This window comes from Oryx dammah, unplaced genomic scaffold (assembly GCF_014754425.2).
Source record: "Oryx dammah isolate SB20612 unplaced genomic scaffold, SCBI_Odam_1.1 HiC_scaffold_2, whole genome shotgun sequence".
NCBI classification, from domain to species: domain Eukaryota; kingdom Metazoa; phylum Chordata; class Mammalia; order Artiodactyla; family Bovidae; genus Oryx; species Oryx dammah.
This window is the reverse complement of record NW_024070186.1, coordinates 63345233-63368216: the sequence shown is the minus strand read 5'-3', so window position 1 is coordinate 63368216 and position 22984 is coordinate 63345233. Positions and strand designations below refer to the sequence as shown.

The 22984-nt window shown below is 34.7% G+C and overlaps 1 long non-coding RNA gene and 1 other non-coding gene across 2 annotated transcripts in view; one reads left to right on the top strand and one right to left on the bottom strand.

The window, feature by feature from the left end:
• Positions 1 to 14618: 14618 nt before the first annotated feature.
• On the top strand, positions 14619 to 14690 carry TRNAR-GCG. Its single transcript has one exon. It is a non-coding gene; the product is annotated as a tRNA-Arg (tRNA).
• A 2208-nt stretch (positions 14691 to 16898) lies between these two features.
• LOC120869811 overlaps positions 16899 to 22984 on the bottom strand; it is a 260156-nt gene continuing 254070 nt past the window's right edge. Inside the window, exon 3 of the long non-coding RNA XR_005722635.1 lies at positions 16899 to 22473. This is a non-coding gene — a long non-coding RNA (uncharacterized LOC120869811). The remainder of the gene's footprint in view (positions 22474 to 22984) is intronic.

Here is a 22984-nt window from a genome sequence, read left to right as displayed (position 1 = left end):
GATTTATGTTACAGACTTATCTTAACCATTTTGAATTTATGTTTTAATCGTAAACGAGTACCTGGTAGCAAGTTCCAGCCCTGGCTTGTAAACCTATCAGTATAGCCATCCCTGCTAACATCTCTGAGCCCCATGTATTCCACATACAAACTGGAATTATCAAGACATATCTGCCGAATTTACAAAGATCTTATGAGGATCAAATGAGAAAAGAACTGTAAAAACAATTCATAAATTTTAAAGTTCTATGTATATCAATTATTTTTCTAACTGCCTTTAGTCTATTGAGCTATATTCATTCTTTTGTTCTAAGCTTTTCTTTTTCACTAAGACTAAGACAGATGACCACTTCTTCTTTCCTACCAGGAAGGAAGCATCTGGTATACTTGGATTGTGTCTCAGGACTTTAATTCAGGATTAAAAACTTTCTACATATCTGTGTTAGCCAAATGTTATTTTAAATCTTCTTGGAGATAGAGATGGCATAGATGAAAGAATCTGTTTTTGTACATGTAATATTGAATACATTTTGTTGTTGTTTAATCACTCAGTCGTGTCTGACTCTTTGTGACTCCATGGACTGCATGAATACATTATTATCTATATTATTACATATACTAATAATGTGTATTATTCAAAATATACATCTATTAAAATAAATAACTTGTTGACTTAGATTATTGACAATGATATGTGTTCCCAAAGAAAAAGTTTGGGGCCTAAATTTTTCTGTTGCAAATTTAAATTATCATTCTAGGAGAATTTTAACAAAAAAAATTTTATTGACTATCAGTTGCAAACAAAACACATATTTTACTGAAAAGTCTCTCTCCTTTTTACAAATAATATATACCTAAAACTAACATAGACTGCTTTGTGTTCTAGAAAGTCATATTTTATTTTTTCCTAAAGTTTAAAAAGGCAAATATTACAAAAGATATTTTTAAAAATAGTTAGGTTTCATTTGTGACATGACTGAATTTCTTTGACCCTTCCTAGGAGAAGGCAATGGCACCCCACTCCAGTACTCTTGCCTGGAAAATCCCATGGACAGAGGAGCCTGGTAGGCTGCAGTCCATGGGGTTGCTAAGAGTCGGACACAACTGAGCAACTTCACTTTGACTTTTCACTTTCATGCATTGGAGAAGGAAATGGCAACCCACTCCAGTGTTCTTGCCTGGAGAATCCCAGGGACAGAGGAGCCTAGTGGGCTGCCGTCTATGGGATCACACAGAGTCGGACACGACTGAAGTGACTTAGCAGCAGCAGCAGCAGTATGGCATCATGTTAAAAAAAATAAAGCAACCATGTATTATAAATAGATGGATACTGCCACACTGTTTTGTTGAAAGCAAAATAGAAATGAGATTCATATTAAAATAGCTATATATTTTCAAGAGGTTCATTTCATAAATAACTTGCCTGTTGTGCATTAGAGTTGATGCTGTAGGCATATCAAGCACTAACCTATTGTTTATTATAGACCTATTTTGTCATTTTGATGGTACAGATTCAAGTATGGCAATCTTCTTTCCTTTCTCTGCTTCACTGGCTACATGACTTCCCTTGGCTAAAACCATCCCAAAACATATACTTGAATGTCATAAGTTATGACAGCCTGGGAGCTGAATGGGAACCCTATTAACTGACCTATGAAATTAGAGAATTATAAGCCTTGAGGAGACAGGTGGGACTATATGCATAGTTACTATATTAAATAGATATCTCCTTAACATGCTCAGATAAGTCCAAGTTAAAAAAAAAAATCACATGGAAACATATTGATAAACTGATTGAATATATATATTCATATATACACACATATATATTATACAAATATATATATATGCACATGCACACATTCACACATATCTATACGTACACATACATACCCCAACTCTAGTAATTCTACAACCTACTAAAAGTCATCTTGAAAATAATATTATGGCCACTCAGTGGAACAGCTTAGGATCAATTAACTATTTGCTGTAGGTAAGAAGGAAACATCACAGATGATTTTTAAAACCATTAGATATATAATTATGCTCAAGACCAAGTACTAAATAAGATGAGCTGCATGTTAACTGCTAGAATACAAGAGGGCAGAAGAAAAAAATTAAAATATGAATGAAATGGATTAGAGAAAACAAGTCAGGTAAATCTTATAAAGGAATACAAACCCTGGAATTATGATTATTTGGATTATGAAGACCCACTAATTTTACCAACTTTTCTTCCTAGCTGGACCTCTCCCCTAAACTCCAGAGTTGCATATCCAATTACCAAGTAGAGACCTCCACTTTGATACCTAATAGGCATTTCCAGGGCTTTCCAGGTGGTGCTAGTGATAACCTGCCTGCCAATGCAGGAGACAAAAGACATGGGGGTTCAATCCCTGGATCGGAAAGATCCCCTGGAGGAGGGCATGCAACCCACTCCAGGATTCTTGCCGGGAGAATCCCATGGACAGAAAAGTCTGGCAGGCTACGGTGCATACCATCACACTGAGTCAGACACGACTGAAGCGACTTAGCACGCATGCACACAGGCATTTCCAATTTGCTATCCAGCCCTGAGCACCTGCTGTACCACCACCAAGTTGTTCCTCCTGTTACCTTATTTTTCTCAGAACATGGAAGCTCCCTGTCTCAGTGGCTAAGGAATAAAAACCTTAGAAACATTCTTGTCTCCTTTAAACCATCTTTCAAATCCTATTAGCTCTTCCTTCAAAACACTCAGAATCCAGCCACTTCTACGGTTACTATTTCGGTCTGAGCCACCATCATATTTTACCTGGATAATCACAGTAGCCTCCCACCCATTCACCCTACATATACTCTTGCCTCTCTCCAATCTATTCTCAACACAGAAGACAAAGTATGACAGTTAAAAAAGTAATTCAGGGCATGGCATCATTGCTCACAACTCTTCCAAGTCTTTCCATATTACTCAAAGGGTAGGGACAGGGGTGGGTGGGTGGGGAGCAGCTACAATTCCTCCAACGGCATCTCTGCATCATCCACCCCATCCCAGTCCCAGGGCTCATCTAACTTATCTGGAGGCTGATCTTCTGTCCCTCTTGCAGCTCAGTTCCTTTGTTTTTGACTTCTTCTCTGCCTAAAACCCTCTTCTCTAGATATTTAGTGGTGCAGACTCTCAATCATATCTTTATTAAAAGCCTTCTCTGGCCACTCTATTAAGAGTCACTACTCCTTTTTCAAATTTCCCACCTACGTTCTATGATGCATTTTTTTTCCTCAGCACTATCACAATCTGACATACTCCATATTTTACTTACTCATTTTTTTTATTGTTTTCCTCTTCTCGCTTGAATCTGAGGCACAGCAAGGGAGAGAATTTTGTTACTTGTTTGCTTCTGTGTCCTCAGTAGCTAGAACAGTGTCTAGCATGGTAGAGTCATCTGTGAATATTAGCTGAATGAATGTTGAAGGACTCCTACCTGAGAATCACCTATCTTTTCACATAGAAGGGATCTTTATTTCTGGACATAAACTCTCAGCCTAGTTTTTTAAATCTCATAAATTTCTGAAAAACCTACAAAACAGTTTAAGTCCTGAAAATCATGGCAGAAGTCACACAAGAAGAAATCTGCAATGTCAAAATTAATAAGCATTTATATAAGTGTCTACATAATATGACAGGGACTCAAATCATTCCATTATATATTCATATAATGAAGAAGCTTCAATCATAGGAATGATTTTAGCAAACTGAAGATTATAAAAACGATAAAACATCCTTAATTTTCTTTTCTTTAGATAACCAAAATGTTAATGTGAAAAATGGTACAATTTTGTTTGATATTTTCTCAGCGTCTATAAAGAAATACTGGGAGTCTTCAGTTGCTGTCCTTTTGCCGTTCACACCTCCAAATTCTGGGCAGTCAGATAAATGTTTATGATCCCCCTCCTCTAATTTTTAGTTTTAATAATAATGAGTAGCTTAATGTTCCCTTCATGTGCTGACCCTCAACTCTTCTGGACCAACTGTTTCATATTCATTCTTTAAAATCCAGCTCAGGCACCCTTTCTCCTCGAACAGTTTTTCTCATTGATCCCCTGCCTAGCTATGAGATAAGAACCAATTGTGTGCCCCTAAATAGCCTAAGCTTATTTCCATCTCTTCACTAGAATGCCCATCTAATCTTACAGACCCTATGTAACTTAAATTTTGCATCCTTGTCCGAATTCTATTTCTATCAGTCTACTTTGATACGCTGTGCTCCAGTGCCACTGGTCTGTTTTCTATAGACTTGTTCCTAAGTCATTTCTGATTCTTTGAGACCCCAAGGAAGATCCTCTAGAGACGGAAATGGCAACCCACTCCAGTGTTCTTGCCTGGAAAATCCCACAGGTGGAGGAGCCTGACAGGCTACAGTCCATGGGGTCGCAAAGAGCCTGACATGCTGAGCAACTTCACTTTCTTTCCATGGCCTGCAGTACACCAGGCTTCCCTGTACTTCACTATCGGCTGCAGTTTGCTCAAACTCAAGTCCATCGAGTCGATGATGCCATCCAACCTTCTCATTCTCTGTCACCCCCTTCTTCTCCTGCCCTCAATCCTTCCTAGCATCAGGGTCTTTCCCAATGAGTTGGCTCCTCCCATCAGGTGGCCAGAATACTGGAACTTCATCTTCAGTATCAGTCCTTCCATTGGATATCCAGGGGTGATTTCCTTTAGGATAACAAATCACAATTTGAGGCACTTGATCCTTCTTGGTCTTTCTGCACAATGCTGTGTCCCAGGATCTTGGAATGGATGGCACCTCAGGTCTCAGCAGGAATAGCCCCAGTCTGCACAGTCTTTTCAGTCACCTAATCTAGAGCAGCTTGTCAAACTCCATTTCTGAGCATCATAATGTTTTATCTTTCTCACAGTACATATTGCTCTCTGATATAACTTCTTAAATTTGTCTATACACTATATTTATTCTCATGTAGAATATAATCACTATAAACCAGAAACTCTGTCCTGATCCCAATTATAGAACCTGGTGTCTAACAGGTGATAACTAAACACTTGTTGAATCGGTGAGAGGAATTGTTTACCAATATAATTTACAAGTTTAAATATCTTTTTCACAGATCAGCAAGCTTCTCAAGAGCAGAAAGGTTATATTTCACTTCTCTTTGTATCCTCAATATCTAGCTTAGGATAAATTAACTATTTAATTATTGTTTTTCAAAAGAATGAATCATCATCAGTATTTTCTCCAGAAGCCCTTATTTTCAAAACATTGCAAACTAGCTTTTTAAAGAAATATACTCAGACCGAACTTTAGAATCAGTCTCTGAGAAATCAGACACATAAAGTTTAAGTGTTTCCTTAAATGACAAAAGCATCATGACTGAAACAGTAATGGCATATTTCTTTGCTTCCTGATGTGCACCAACTCTCTTGCAGTTAAATGGAGGCACATCACTTGTTGTGGCCAACACCATCAATTATTTTGACCTGAGGCAATGAAAAGGCTACGTGCAATTCTATGATCTTTTTCTGGCCTCGGAATAAAAGAAGGCCATGTATTGCGATGGCAGAGACACAGATCGAAATTGAGATAATCTGAGTTATAAAAATGTCACACGGAGGACAGATGATCAAGAGAGTTGCCTGTATCTGGAGAAGAATTTGAGTGAACAAGAACAAAAAATAGTATGTCATATTAAGTGATACTTTGATTTAATTCCTGGAGCAAAACTTAGCCTATTTGGAGGAACAGAGAAACACTCTTCTATTTAGACACACACATAGTCACTAGTCACTGTACTTTTTGTAATAAAAAAAAATACTCTGAAATTAAATTGCATGAATTTGTCAACTTTTTGAATTAATATGTCTCAGGGGTGCAATTATATAATAAATTTAGGAGCTGAGTGCATATTTTCAGTGAGGTGGCTTAACTTTGCCTACTTCCATCAGACCCTTGACTCAGAAAGCATTGTATTTTGCTCAAGAATGATGACCTGTGTAATGAAGGAAAATCACAGTTTAGCATTAGGCTCTCACTTAGCTATCTACAGAAAAATTATCTTAGAGCGGGAGGTTAGTAACCTTTCACTTGAGAAACCTCAAGTATTTTAGAAATAACAGGATCAATGAAATAATTTGATAATTTCAATAATCAAAAGGAAGTAAATGGTGATTTCAATTTTATCATTTCTTTGGTCTCATCTTCATAAATCTATTTCCCATGAGTGGAAAAGAACATATCAAATACCATATAAAAAAAGATCATTTTAAATGGAGATGAGCATCCAAGATAAATGTGGCTGCAAAGTTCCTGAGATTTGGAGAGAAAGGTGTAAACACCAATTATTTTTGACTGATAAAAGGCCTCACATTGAGGAGGAAATAGAACAAAAAGAAAAATATTAAATAACAGAATACATTTTACTGATATTACCCACTATAAATATGATATGGCCAAGCAAAGGATATAAAAAACACAATCAAGCTGAAATTTTTGAAAAATGTCATATGATTATCTTTTTCCCACCATGTAATATGAAAAAAAGATCTTTTTAAATGTTCATTATCTTAATGACATTTGCAAAGAAGTAGACTTTATTTTTAAAAATAAATGAAACTCAAACTTTCAACATTTTGAAACATCACTTAAAAAGTTTTTTTTCTTTTTTGACTAAAAAGCTTTCTCAATCCCTTTCAACAGAGTATCATAATCTGAAGTGCAATAAAGCCTAATTTGAATTTTTATAAAGTGAGTGAAACGAGGAATATTTTTAAAACAGAGATCCTAATTCCACCACTCTTGCATTTGTTCTTTGGCTGGCACAGTTTTCTGTGCTCTTCTCTTGGGCACAGTTTGAGGAGGTTTAAGTGGCTACTTGGGTCCACTTTAAGGCTGCAAGATTGCTGGATGGAGTTTTTATATACTCACAAAACTGAAAGAACCCATATAAAGTTTCTAGTCTGCTTTAAGAATACCATGGGGCTCACTGTTAGACAATGAAAGATATTTCTAGTTACTTATATTAGATATATTGAAACTACTAAAAATGGTCAGTAAAAGAAAAACCCTCAAACCATAATATCAGTACATTATGTCACTAAAGCATACTCCTTATGATAAAGAACATTTAAACTTCTATCAGTAGTCTTCATAATGGGAAGTGTTTGCCTAAGGGAGTCACAGTGTAATCCAAAGGACTGGAGGAAGAAAACAACAAAACATATGTTTATGTTTATCTTTCATAAAGGAAAAAGAAATCTAACTTTTCTGATATTCAGAATGACACTGAAGCCTTTTCCCTGGGTCTGCAGATCAAACATACCAGGTAAGGGCACACGTCACGTACACCTGTCATATACAATGCATGAAGATTCCTGAGGGCAAGAAGGATATTGCTTAACAGTCTATTATGCCCTTTTTAATTTTGTTGATCTAGGGCATACTGCACATTACATCAGCTCAGTTAGATGGATTTATTGTTTACATTATCTAATTGTATCTAATGTATTGTTTACATTATCTAATCTAGCACTCACAGGGGGCGGGTGGCTTCAAAGGGTTCCTACAATAAATATCCACAGATTGAAGGTGTTACAAGAACAAATAAGCCACAAAAGTGACAAAATGGCACTTCTTTTTCTGTTAAGTGAGAGCCTTAGCCAATTACATTCCAAAGCAGAAACCATGACAGTTTAAATCTAATTGACCAAAATTCAGTCTTTACAATTATCAAGACTATTGTATGGATTTAAATATACTATGATTAGTAATGAACTGCTACTTAAAAGTACTTTGGTGTCTTTGTGAATCATCTTTTTCAGTCCTAACAGCCATTAAAACTAAGCATTATAATCCTAGAAATAGTCTTCCAAATATCTGTATGACAAACTATGAAACTAGTATTTTAAACATCACAATGATTTTTAAGCACATGGCTTTTAAAATGCATCTAAAAATGAGTAACATAACCATTATTTTAAAATGCCATTTCATCTTTAAAACGTCTTTTATATATTTTTATGATATAGATAATATATTAGGACCATAATATATACATATAGTGGAGAAGGAAATGGCAACCCACTGCAGTGTTCTTGCCTTGAGAATCCCGGGGACAGGGGAGCCTAGTATGCTGCCGTCTATGGGGTCGCACAGGGTCAGACACGACTGAAGCGACTTAGCATCAGCAGCAGCAGCAGCAGCATATGTATATAGATTACAAATATAACCATGAGCTGAGGAATCTTGCTTCAAAAATGTATCCTAACAGAGTATAATCAAAAAGTAAAGAAACAACAGTCTAGAGTAATAGTACCTAATGTGGTAGCCACTAACGACAAGTAACTAATGAGTACTTAAAATGTGGTTTGTGTCACAGAACTAAATTTTAAAATTTTATTTAATTTAAAAAACAAATCAGTGTCAACTGCTGTTTTCTGTTAAACTCAACTGTACTATTTTGGTAGGAATACATTTTACTTTATCTGTTGGAAATAAGCATATGAATTGAGATGTTCTGTAAGTGTAAAATATACACTTTATTGCAAAACAGAAAAAATACATAACATCCATTAAGATTTTGTTTCTTCCACCTAGATATCATAGCATTTTGATTGAGTAAAATAATAAGTTGAATGAAAAAAATTAAATGAATTTTATCTGTTTCTCTGTAGTTTAATGTGGCCACTATAAAACTGAAAATTATATGTATTGATTATATTATAATGAAAACAGTAATTTTCTCATACAAAACAAATATCCATTAGAAAATTTACCTATATAATGTGTACATACCTTAAGAACCCATCTCTGTATATGCTTTGTTTTCAACATCCCTTGTCCTGACCTGCTCTGTATTTGGAAGTTCTTTTTTTGCTGGCTGTAGCAACAGGTAGAGGATAGGTAACCCATGGAGCAGATGAATGTAGGTTAGTAGAGCACACCAAAACAAGGTACACGATTAAGCCTAAACTAGAGGGGTTGGGCTGTTTATTTTTGTTTTTCACCATAGAATTCTATTTATATAATTGTCCTCTGAAAATGAAACAACACATGAAAAGCTTTTTTTTGAAAAACTTAATGCCTAGAATGTCTTTGGTTTCTCTGAATAGTCATGTTTCACCATTCTTCTGTTATTACGAAATAAAGAAAACTTGGTAGAGTCCCAGCTCAGAGCCCAAATTATCAACTCTGGAAATGTTTTGAGACTATGTCTTTTCCCCTTTTCCATGCCTTCTATTTTTGATAAACTCAATTCATTATTTATATGTAACCATATTTTATTGTATATGCTCTGATAAGCTGTCACAAATACTTTCTAAAAATGGAAGGGTAAAAATAGGTGTTTATTTAATACATAGCTAATTACCTTTGTAAATATCAAGATTATGTAAGTCATGGTAAAATATTACTATGGAAGTATGCATTTACTATTCATTTCAACGTAGAGTAGCCTGGAATTAGGGAACTGTTATATAGATTTGCTATGGTCCCTCTAAATAAGTTTTTCTAGAAAATTAATCCAACTATAAACTGTAGACTATAAACAATCTGCTTTGGTAAATATTACATATTGATTCTGAAACAGAAGGGTTGAACATACACTCTGAAAAAAAAAGTTTCTTATGACTTTAAACATGTTTAAATTATGGCATGTTTCAAGGGAAAACATTATGTAATGAAGCAATGTTTTTATTTATGTTTAAAAGGAATAATAAATATTTCTTAAAGTTTATAATATGAAATGAAAAAAAAATTTAATTCCAGCACAGTTAGATAACTTAAGAGTTACATATTTTCTATCAGAAAAACTGTTCCTAATTATGATGATATTAACACAAAAATCATTTTAAAAACTTCTTTTTGTTTGAGTGTGTTGTATATTCTCTATGAGAACTAACTTTTCTGGAAAAGATGATGTTTTTCAAAGTTCAAATACAATAAGCTAGCACATACTGGAATAGAAATTAATATTTCTCTTGGATCTGTCTCATCTCAGGGATATGCCTCAGCTCTTTAGAAAGAGTTTCTAAATGGTGAAGTTATTATCAGTTGAGAAATATAACTTGTCTCGTATATGCAAATTTTTTCTAAGAATAATATCTAAACCTATGGTCCTAATTGCACTTTTACAAAAAAATGGATCAGGATGCAATTAATCAATAGTTAGTTTATGATCTCTCAAGCCACCACTGTCTGCTCTTGGCAATAGTTGAGCCCCTGTAAATCAGTTCAAGATAGGTAAAGTATCAAAAGGCAAAGTCTAAAAAAAATTACAAAAAATATTTTCCTTTTGTTTCCCCTTGCATTTACAAAAGAACAACTCAAATCTGAGTTTAAAAAATTTATATAGATTGCATAGCCCATTATACACATAGAGTCCATAGTTACCCTTTCTGCCATTTTTATATATTTTAATTCAAAGACTGGTATTTAATACTGTTTTTATGTTTAATGCTCAGGAGCACCAATCTTTTTACTTATTCCAAGCTAAGCAGGAAACAGAATAAAGCAAATATTAAATGCAGGGTAAATGCAGAAATTGAGAATCCATCATGGCTCACCAATAAAGAATCTGCCTGTAATACCACACAGGTTCAATCCCTGGGTCAGAGGATCTCCAGGATCCTCTGGAGAAGGAAATGGCTGCTGCTGCTAAGTCACTTCCCAAGCAAGAATATTGGAGTGAAATGGCAACCCACTCCAATATTCTTGCTTGGGAAATTCCATGGGCAGAGAAGCCTGGCAAGCTATAGTCAATGGGTTCACAAGAGTCAGACATGCCTTAGCAACTAAACCACAACCACCAAATGCAGAAATCACTTACCAGTTTCCAATAAATTACAGCTTTCACGTATTACAGTACCAGTACACAGTGCGCTTCTCCAGAGGATACTTTTTTTGCCACTGCTCCTGGGGGCAAAATACCATTTTGCTACCATTAACAAGATCTAAGTCCATTTTAAAGGAGATCAGTCCCGGGTGTTCTTTGGAGGGAATGATGCTAAAGCTGAAACTCCAGTACTCTGGCCACCTCATGCAAAGAGTTGACTCATTGGAAAAGACTCTGATGCTGGGACGGATTGGGGGCAGGAGAAGAAGGGGATGAGAGAGGATGAGATGGCTGGATGGCATCATCAACTTGATGGATGTGAGTTTGAGTGAAGTCCAGGAGTTGGTGAGGGACAGGGAGGCCTGGTGTGCTGCAATTCATGGGGTCGCAAAGAGTCAGACACGACTGAGCAACTGAACTGAACTGAACCTCATTTATATACACTAGACACAAGGCTCATGTATGCACATAAGTAGTACTCGTCACTACCTACATCCACCATCAGCCACCTTTACCACCTCATCTGTACCCTAAGATATGTATATCCCAAGAAGAGGAGACAGTGAATTAATTTGCATGTTTATTAGTGAGTTTTGAATTATATATACAGAGTACTTACTAGTCTGAAGCATATTGGAAAACCAAATAACACAAATTGTTTATTTCTAGTTTGGGTTGCAAGGCAGCTACTATATTAAACAGTTATTACATGCAACAATAAAAAGTAGGATTGGCTTTCTGCATGCCGAAGTGAAAGCTATGGAAGCACAAAGAAGAGACAGATCTGGCCTGGGTTAGCTCTGCAGAAGGTACGGTGATAGTTGAGTCTGGGAGATTGGGCAAAATGTGGCAAGTAAGATATTAGAACTGATCCTGGTAAGCTATGAAGAAGTTAGCCTGGATTGTGTGGACAGGACTTTCCAGAAATGAATAAAAGATACAGTTTGCTGAAGAGAAGAGCAACATTCCTTAGCAGACCTGAATGGCAGGAAATATCTGGAATGGATCCTAGAGTTAGTAAGAACCATTTGGAGACGATGATCAGAGGAATACTAAAAAACAAAAATTAAAACTGAAAAAAAAAAAGCAAAAAATGATACTTATATTTATAAGCTATTTTGCCTGCCTGTGGTGTGGAATGAAATTACATATAAATTTGAATCTAGAGGCTAGAAGTTCAGCTGGAAGACCTGGGACCCAAGGTGAACAGTCAGTAGCAATAGAAATAGAAAGATGGAAACAAATGTAAGGAATTTAAAAAAAAATTAAATTGTACCAATTAAAAATAGGAAGACAAAGGAAAAGGAGAAAAATTTGAATGTTTATGAAGTAGTTCAAGAAAAGACTTTAGAAAGAAAAAAGAAAGAAAAAGAGGAAGACCTCATGAGATGCTCCGGCGGATGAAGTTGCAGTACGTGTTAAAGGCAAAGTAGTGAAAGTGAATGGGATTTCGAGGACCCTGGCACTAGGTCATGGGAAGGTGAGGGAATCCTGACTTAGTCTCATATTGAGGACTCATCAGAGCAAGGAAAGGATCATTTGCTCCTTTAGCAAACTAAACCCCAAAGCAAAATCCAAGCCCAAGTTATTTGCTTGGAACAAAGAGAAAAAAAAAAAAAAAAAACTGATACTGGATGAAAAAGAGAGCACATTCCATTTAATAATAATAATAATAAAAACCAATAATGGGACTGCCTTAGTACTTTGCATAGACTATCTCAGGGATATAAGGCTGATGAAGGAGGACACTTCAATTGTCTCTGAAAAGAACAGTGTCCCCGCTCTCTAAGGATTCAGTAGCTAAGGGCTAGTCCCTCCAGTGGTATTCTTTCCTGGTGTATTTGCATTTCACAAACCAATTTTGCTCACTCAATTCTGATAGAGAACTTTGCCTGATTAATTGTGGGTGATCTGTTTGTTTGTTTGGATTTTTGTATTTTTAACCTAGCTGCTTGTTCAAAGGACTTATTTTGCTTCTAATTATCTTACCTCTTTTAAAATTACTTCAAAATATTTATCTATCTTCCAATATTTAACTTTGCAAATACATAGAGAGAAACACAAACCAAAAGCTACAACTGTACTAGCATAGAGGCCTTTCCAGAATCCTTCAGTCTACATTTTACCAAAAACATTTTTTTTTTTTCAACAGCCTATTCTTTTTGGAAATACAACTCAACAAAATTTGTGCTAATAGTTTTATTTGTTTAATGGCATTCTTTTTATTCACTGTGAGGTTTAGAAAGGAAGGTTTCGGTCTGACTTTTTCTAACAGTGTGACACAGACCCCCAACAACGAGGAACTGATAGTGGGCCATAACTTATGTTCATGCAATAAGTTCATGGAATTAAGTTCATGGAATAATGTTCATGAAATAAGTCAATAACTGAGTTAAGATTATGGTCTCTGGTCTGAAAAGGAAACTCACCATCTTTTTGTTTATGGACTAGTGAGTTGCAATACTTTTGAGTACCTAAAAATAGTAGTCCAATTCTAGTCTCAGACCACTGTAACTAGAAATGAGGGAAATGTTTCTTCTATGTTCTGAGGTCTTATTCCAAATCACTGGTTTTAATGAAATCATAAACCACATGCTTCCAACCTCGTCATGGAATTTTTTTTTTAATCTCTTTTTTAGGACAACCAAGAGCTCCAATGAGGTCATATTAACAACACAGAAACTTAAATAAGAAGACAATATTGGCTTGGGAAAAAAATTCTTTCAGGTTTTTCCATAAATATCTTAAGGAAAAATCTGAACAAACGTTTTGGCCAACCCAATAATTTATTGCAGTTTCTTGTACAGGCCAGTCTCTGGAATAATATCGATCATATTAATTCATATTCCTCAAAGCACGAATTCAGTAGAATTCTCCATAATGATGATTGGATTCTTTCCATTATCAAAAAACAGAGGCAAAAGCAGCAAAATCCCATGATGCTCTTCGTATAAAAGACAAATTCCCATGCTCACCTGAGTCAGGCAGCACTCAGTTTGTGCGTCAATCCTTTATGAGCAAAATATCTGTCTCATTCACAGAATTTACCAAGCATGTCACTTTAATGAGGCACAAGACATGGTTGTTCTTTTTTTTGTATCTATAACAGAATGTCAAATTTGATCAGGGTCTAGGCCTACTCAACACAGTTTTTTAAATGCAAATCTAATTACTTATCTGCTCAATGCCCTATCTTTGTTTCTCATTGGTATTGGAAGTCCTAAATCTTTAATGAAATGCTGTGTGACCTGCTGCCTGTTTTTAGCCTTTTTTGGACACTGCTCACCCCTTACTCAAAGCATTCCTGCTAGCCTTGCTTATATCTTTTAATATGTGAAGCCTCTCTCTTCCTCTGGATTTCACTCAGGCTCTTCTCTCTGCCTCAAACTTGGCCTCCCCCATCCCATGACCACATCAGATCAGCACTTATTGACTCTTCAGATCCACTTTAAATTTATTTAATAAAAATTTTCTGAGAAAATACCATGTGCCAGGGATTAAAATGGGATCACCAGGTGGCTCACTGGGTAAAAAAATCCACCTGCAATGCAGGAGACGCAGGAGACGTAGGTTCGATCTATGGGTCAGGAAGATCCCCTGGAGGAGGTCATGGCAGTCCACACCAGTATCCTTGCCTGGAGAATCCCAAGGACAGAGGAGCAAAGGGTTGGACATGACTAAAGCAATGAGTACACAGCACATGGGGACTAAAAGTAGCATAAAGAGATTTCAGAGTGCTAGACAGTAATAAATTTTAAAATTCAAATATAAATAGGAAGTAATTGGGTATGGGCTTCCCTATTAGCTCAGTTGGTAAAGAATCTGTCTGCGGTGCAGGAGACCCAGGTTCGACTCCTGGATTGGGAAGACCCCCTGGGGAAGGAAATGGCTACCCACTTTAGTATTCTTGACTGGAAAATCCCACGGACAGAGGAGCCTGGTGGCCTACAGCCCATGCGGTCACAAGAGTCGGATATGACTTAGTGACTGTTTCACTCATTCACTCACTTGGGTATGATTGATCAATGCAATAGAGAGAATTTTAAAAGGTAGGTGACTTGTAACATGGTGACTCTTTTTAGACTGGATAAACATGGACAGTCTCTCCAAGAAGAAGACATTTTAAACCAAATCAGAAGAATAAGCAACTGGCCCCATAAAGATCTGATGCAGAGGGAACAGCAAGTATAATATCCCTAAAATGGGATGAGCTTGGTGTGTAGGAAGAACAAAATGTGGCTGGCATAGAGAGGAAGAGCATTTTGAGACAAATTAAGGGATGCGTGTACAAGAAGTACAGATACTAAGTGATACAAATACTTCTTCACACAGGGTTCTGTGAGACAGAGCAGGGACAGAGTTTGTATTCTATTCTCAGTGAACAGTGGGGAAGCCAGTGGAGGGTATTAAGCAGAAAAGTGAGCTGGTATAATTTATGGCTTAAAAAGATAATTTGATTTGGCTGTGTGGAGAATGGATTATAGGTAGGGAGCAAAAGTGAAAGAGATAAATAATATAAGAGTCTCAAGGAGAACTGGCTTAGTTTGGCAAAGGGAGAAATGGAAAGGAGACAGATCCAGGATGTATGTTGGAACAAGTCACTGAGAGAAGCTGATGAATTGAAGGTTCAGCCTAAAGAAAAGGCAAATCGGCAAAAGTCTGCAGAGGTTTTCTTTGCTTGTCCAGATGGATGGCCGTATCAATGCCATCCATGCGGGGTTGTGCTCAAGAGAAGACCATCTGGGCTAGAATCCTGGTTCTACCACTTAAAACTCTTTGACCTGTATGAGTATGAACTCTCTACTCATTTTTTTCTGCATTTATAAAATCAGGAAAATAACAATCCTACCTCATAAGGTTATTATGGGAATTTAATAATCCAATCCTTGGATTCTCCAATGGGGAGCCAAAAAAAAAAAAAAAAAGTGATCTATGCAAACTGCCCAAAATAGCTTTTGGAATTTTTCAATGAATGTGACTGTGATTGTTATTACTGTTGCTGCAATAATTACTATAACCTAGATGCAGAAGACAAATATGCAGACCTGAGAAAATCAATATATTTCAGCTATTAAGTTCGAGATTTTCATTAATCGTTAGAGATCTCAGTGGGTGGAAGTACATAAGTCTGATGCTTTGAGGAACAGTCAGCCCTAAAGATGCAGTTTGGAAGTCACTATTTATAGATGGTATTTAGAACCATAAGAAACACCTGGAGAAACAGGCAAATTTGACCTTGGAGTATGGAATGAGGCAGTTTTGCCAAGAGAACACACTGGTCATGGCAAACACCCTCTTCCAACAACACAAGAGGAGACTCTACACATGGACATCACCACATGGTCAACACCAAAATCAGATTGATTATATTCTTTGCAGCTAAAGATGGAGAAGCTCTATACAGTTAGCAAAAACAAGACCGGGAGCTGACTACAGCTCAGATCATGAACTCCTTATTGCCAAATTCAGACTTAAATTGAAGAAAGTGGAGCAAACCACTAGACCATTCAGATATGACCTAAATCAAATCCCTTATGACTATACAGTGGAAGTGAGAAATAGATTTAAGGGACTAGATCTGATAGAGAGGGTGCCTGATGAACTATGGATGGAGGTTCGAGACACTGTACAGGAGACAGGAATCAAGACCATCCCCAAGAAAAAGAAATGCAAAAAAGCAAAATGGCTGTCTGAGGAGGCCTCAGGGAGTTGGTGATGGACAGGGAGGCCTGGCGTGCTGCAATTCATGGGGTCACAAAGAGTCGGACACGACTGAGCAACTGAACTGAACTGAGAACCATGAATAAATTCCCCTATGGAGACATGGTAAGGAAGGGAGCCAACGCATCTGCGTAGCACCACTTCAATATTTAGGTATCAGGGTAGGAAAGAGCAAAAGAAGCTGAGAAGGAGCAGATAGTTAGGCAGGAGGAAATTCTGGCATTGAGCAAACAAGCATACACAAAAGGGACTAGCTAACTGCGTCCTGTGCCATGGAGAGATGAGATAAGGTAAAAACAGAGAAGTGACCAATGGAACTGACAATCTCGAAAGCTCCTATCTATCTAAAGTTTCTTTTTTTCCAAAGGACAAACAATATCTCTACTTCAGGAGATCATTTAAGCACTCAAACTAAAATTGATTACCATCCAGCCCCTATGAAAACTCAGTTAGCACAACTGGTATTTGAGAGAAGAAATGTATGGACCAAGTTAACTATCATTGCTTTATATTGGATTTTAGTTCTAGTCTATTAAATGTGAAACCACCAAATGTCTTACTTGAACTGCATTTGGTTAGTTCTCCGCTAAAATGACACTATAAAAGTTGTGGACATTTATCACGATGTCTTTGGCTTTCACAGAAGGTTAGTATATAAACATATGCTGAGAATATTTCTATATCTTCTAATGGCATAAAGACTATCACAGGATTCCTTTTTTTTTTTTAGTATTACAATTACATACAACTCATGATAAATTTCTCTGTAGTATACTGTAAAAAAAACTTCTGTGTATTTTTCTGATATACACGTTTCCTTTATCTCATAATAACAATTATGAGATTCAATCCATTATCCTTTTTACTTTGCCTCTAAGCAATTGGAATATATATTTATGTTCAATCCCAGTATATTTTCAAAGCCTAAATTTCTGAATCTTTTCTCTGTAATATATGCATTCATATTCAATATGGTTTTATCAACCTATGTACATGTGTGTGTTTGTCACAAATTGCTTCCAATTTTTTGAAGCAGAAAGAGTATAAACAGATACAAATAAAAAGAATGTCCTTCTCTCTTCATTTAATCCCATCCTTCACGGTTTTGCTCAAATACTACCAAGTCCATGAAAACATCTTTGACTCTTCAAGGACAGATTGATTCCCTCTTCTACCTACTAATAACACATTTGGATGACAGTGTGATATTAGTATCATAATATATAATATTTGATTATATTTTACATATATATATCAAAAATATAAGGTCATATTTAGAGTTTGTTTCTTTCAGGCTTCAGAGTCAAACAAATTTAAAAAATGCAAAAAATAATGACAAAACATTGAGTCACTTAAATGAATATATTTTTCTTTTTAAATCATGATCATTACCTACGCTTTAGCGAATCTGCTAAACTTCTCAGATTCAAATAAGAATCTCATCACGGTATCATGTTGATCCATCTGATATTCTATGTTTTCTTTCTTTGTTGTTCTGAGTTTTTATGTATTAAGTGACCATGTACATACAAATCAATTAATAAATAAATATTTTTATAAAATATGAAGTAGAATATCAATATTCTTTATTGATTGCCTATTTCCTCCCTAGATTAGATTGAAAACTCTTTAAAGACAAGGATTGTACTATTCTTATACTTCTTAGAAGATATACAGTGCTAGAAACAAGTGTTATATATTTGATGACCAACAACTCCAAATTTATATTTATTTCTTTCATTTGTCTCATAATATTTTAAGCATTATTATCACATAGACATTATACTTATAAGAATTAACAGGTCTCACAATAGAATAAATATCAACTTAGGTGTTCATTAAAATTTATATTCAGTAATGTTAATAAAAGTTTGCTTTAATTGACTTCATCTTACATGACATTATAAAGTTAGCTAAATATAATTCTTCAAATATAGCTGGTAAATGAACTAGCACTTAATTATTTTTTCCATAGATGGGTAGTAAAGACATTAGATTACTAAGCAAAATACTTAATTAGACCCTTTACTAAGAAGTTGCCAAGTGTCCAGAATTATCAGTAGCTCTGAAATATTTAAGAGAATTTTTTCTAAAATAAATCACATGTGTTTGAATTATGAATGCATAATTGCCTCTAAGATATCCATATCAAAATAAAACTATCTTATTTCCATCAAATAAAAATCTTATATTTGTCTAAGATCTCCACAGAGATAATTTTTAAATTATTTTCCTCTAAAAAACAATAAATTTATTCTAAATTTAGAGAGGAGGCTGAAACACATTTTTAACACTAAATTAGTTAATATATGCTTCCATTTTTAAGATTTGAAAATATATTTGGATGGTTTCTATTTTCAAAAATTATTGCATATCTCCTCTTAATACAGAAGAATTTATTTCATATTCTCTTTCAATGCTTGTCCATAAGTACATATACTTATCCTATGTAAAATAAAAAATTATTTAATACTACTTTCCTCTCTTAAGACCACTTAACCAAAGCATTTCTCACTGTTTCCACCATTGTAATTTTTATTCTGATTTTTTAACCATATACTATTGATAGAACACTAAAAATAACTATTAATAATTATTTTAAAAACATTTTAAAGAGCAATTTATATAATATGTATTAGATAACAGACGACAAAGAGTTAAAATGAGGACAAAGAACACATATAACTAAAGTCTAAATTTTTACTAAAAGAATGTGACACTGAATAAGATACTGTTGGGGAGAACTTTAAGAGAACCTGAGGAAGTAGGTTAGCAGGCAGAATCCTCCATACTCTAGCCTTTTTTTCTTCAACCTTATTATAGTTTTCTTATCACCACCAATATAGCATTTTCAATGCAATGATAGAGATAGTCTGCGTTACCATTTCAAAGAAAACGAGAACAGGGTCTTGGTTGGGAAACAATGCTATCATTGGAGGTATTTTTTTTCCTTCTATGCTAATTCTACTTTGCAACAAACAAAATATCTTTTTTAATATAAAATACTTTAAACTGCGAACTTGGCTGCTAGATATCTGTATGAAATTTTTGACTGAAACATTATCACATTTTACTTTTTGGTAAAACAAACTTGTAATAGTTTTCCTCTGGGCTGGCAAATTCAAAGCAAAACTAATTACATTACCTGTTTCAGGCAACTTGATATTTTTTGTCAATCACCTGAGATCAAGTCTCATAATTAGCCAATGTATACATTGGACCCCAAAATTCATTCCATAACACCAAAACTTGAAATCAAAACACAGCTCAAGATATACTCTGACATGTGATCAAATTTTATTTCCTACTTAAAGTCCCAAACTCTCCCAAGAGCCAACTAAATGGCAATACTTTTGGATCCCACACCCAAGAAAACGTGGCTTACCTTGTTACTGTTAGACAAAGTATTAACAACAACTAAAACCCTACAGTCTTTACTGTTGCAGTCCCCCTGGTAGATCAGCTGTTGATCTGGTTGTGGTATTACACACATGCGAAGTGTGCTGAAGCAAATGTTTTGATAATATACTCCTCATGAATTAATTCACTTAAATACTTTTTCTAAGGCCCAACATATATTTTAGGAAGTGACCAGAAAATATCAGTTCTAGAGCTAAGGTTCCAAAACACCCCTAAAAATGTTTCACTAACAAAGTTTAGTACTTTTTCATGTTGAGAGGAGATCTATAAAGGGCAGATAAACATTAGGGTATGATGTCTCTTAGAGAAACAAAGGAGCCCACTAAAGCTTAAATCCTAAATGTAGCAGAGCCAGAACAAATATTTAACACTGGAAAAATTATCCGTTATCAACTGAACGCTGCCTGCGTTATACAGATCAAGTTCGTCATTTTTTAACTGGTGAATCTTTTGTCCTGAAATCCAATCATTTAGAATACGAATTTAAAGAGGATACAAACAAAGATCAAAGTTACATCATCATCAGTTCCAAATGAATTTTTAAAAATGGGCGAAACTTGTACTAGCATAACAGCACAAGTTATTCTATGAGACCTTTATGTGAGTATAACCACTCATAGGCAACATAATGTATGGCCAAAAGATTTTTTTTAATAAAATTACTGTATATAACTATGCAGATGTTCAAGTCCTTGAAAACACTATTACCATAATTTGGCATCTAATTTTGAATTTTCAATTGGAAAACTAGTCACTGCATCAAGATTTAAGAAATTCAGAAAAATATGAGAATATTAAACATTAAAGACAATTTAGCTATAAACAGTGCCATAATTAATGTTACATGCATTAAAGATAGTGAAGATTCTCACATTCAAATCTTGTCGAAGAAACCAATGACAACACTATGATATTTAAGATTAATTTGAGATTATTAGTAACATCTCTTTATATATCTTCTAACATGGAGAGTTTTCATTGGTATGAGGTCATTCACCCCTATGTAGTGAAATTATAAGAACATCTGAAGCAATGCATGATTACACATGATGGGTACTTGAACTGATGTGTATTTGAACAATGCTACAGAAATATTTTATACCTACATTGCTGGAGTGTATCTATTATATTATCCACCATACTCCAAATTCAAAACAGCACACTAGAAATAGATCAAGTCTCACTTTGCTTTGCTAACACATCCCCTTCCCCAAAACACACAACTTTGATTGACAAAAATTATTCCTTTGTATATTTTGAGATTGGCATAAACATAGAATTATGATTACATAGAAGGGATTAGAATAATAACTAACACTGATGAGAAATATAAACTGATTCCCAATGTGGCTAAGATAAATGATATTAACAATTATTGTGAAGGAGAATATAATTAAAACTTGTTTTTCAAAATATTTCAGAGTAAAGAATGAGTGTAGTATCTCTTTGTGCCCAAATAACATAAATTATAACTTCTAAGTGCATAGTAAGAGATAGGACTTTGATCAATTAAGATAAAAAAAAAACTTCTTGAAATAATTGTACTCTTAGCAAGTATCTTTAAAACACCACAAATAGAGGAGTTTTATTAAATGATACAGATTTTTTTACTCCTTAATTGTGATAATACTATAAAAAATAAACTTATACAAGTATAATAGCAAGTTTATACGATTTAGGATACTTGATAATTTATTTTAAATAATAACACTGCTCTATACTTTTCTTCAAAAAACAAAAGATCTACAGTTTGATTTTGTTTCACATGCATATACATTATCGAACACATTGACACTTTGTGAAATCAATGTATGTTTTGCAAATCAAATAGTTCAACAAATGACATCTAAACAAAATATTTCTAATTGCATGTGATAAGCTAAAAACAAACAAACCTACAGAGCAAAGGCAATCATTTCCCAAAGCTAGTCCATACACATATTCCTGAAGAGAATATAAACTAGTTTCTACGTTCCTGGCAAACCTCAGCCAATTTTATAGCATTGTAAAAAAGAAATGCAGAAGAGAGAAAAATCTGCCCAGAGACTAATTCTTCTTAAGAAAGGCCCTGCCATTGCTACTTTTCACATTTCTATACAGCCAAGCTAAGAGCATTCCTCAACAATGTGAATAATTTCATTACCTTTTATCATTAAATATCAAAACTAACTCTAGCTGTCTTTTGTCAAGTAATATATGAATATTTATAGAATTAACTGAAAATATAAAAAATTTTGCTTCAAAATCAGCAAACATAGAACAATGACTGAAAGGAAGCAAAGCAAAACAAGTCAAAACAAAATTATCACATCTTCATGGAATGATGCTGAAAAAAAAAAAAAAAGAAACTTCTTACCGAGTACCCCAAGTCGATAGTTGACTGTGATGACGATCACATTGCCATAACTTGCCAAGACACTCCCATCATATAAATTTCCAGTCCCTTCCATATATGAGCCACCATGGATGTATACCATCACTGGTTTGGGACCACCACTGTCCCGAATATCTGAAAAACAAATGATTGGCAACTGTTCTTATCCTCTACATGCATAATGAAGCAGAGAATAGATTTTCCAATTTAGAAACAAGAGGGCATGATTTTAAAATAATTCTTTAAATTGTTGTCTTCATTAAAGTGTTTCTTAAGCAACTTGTATTAAGATCTATTGCTGAAAAAAGCAATAAATATTTGCTGTTTTCTTTCTAAAATTTTGTTAAATATTATAAAACTGAATTATAAAATTTGGAATAATTGAGAGTAGGTGTGAATTTCAGTACTATTTTTAATTGATTTTTGTTGTGACAGTAGAATTAAAGAAATAATAGAATGATAATGATTCTTAAAACTTCTTTTAACAATTGTTTAGACTTCCTATGGAATTTATGAGCCAAAAACTAAGGACAATGCTATCACTGCTATTATGAATAAAATACTCTTTTCCCCATCTTAATTATTGTAAAAATTCATATTGAATGCATCATAATTACATTGAATAACTTATGCTCCAATTTGAGAA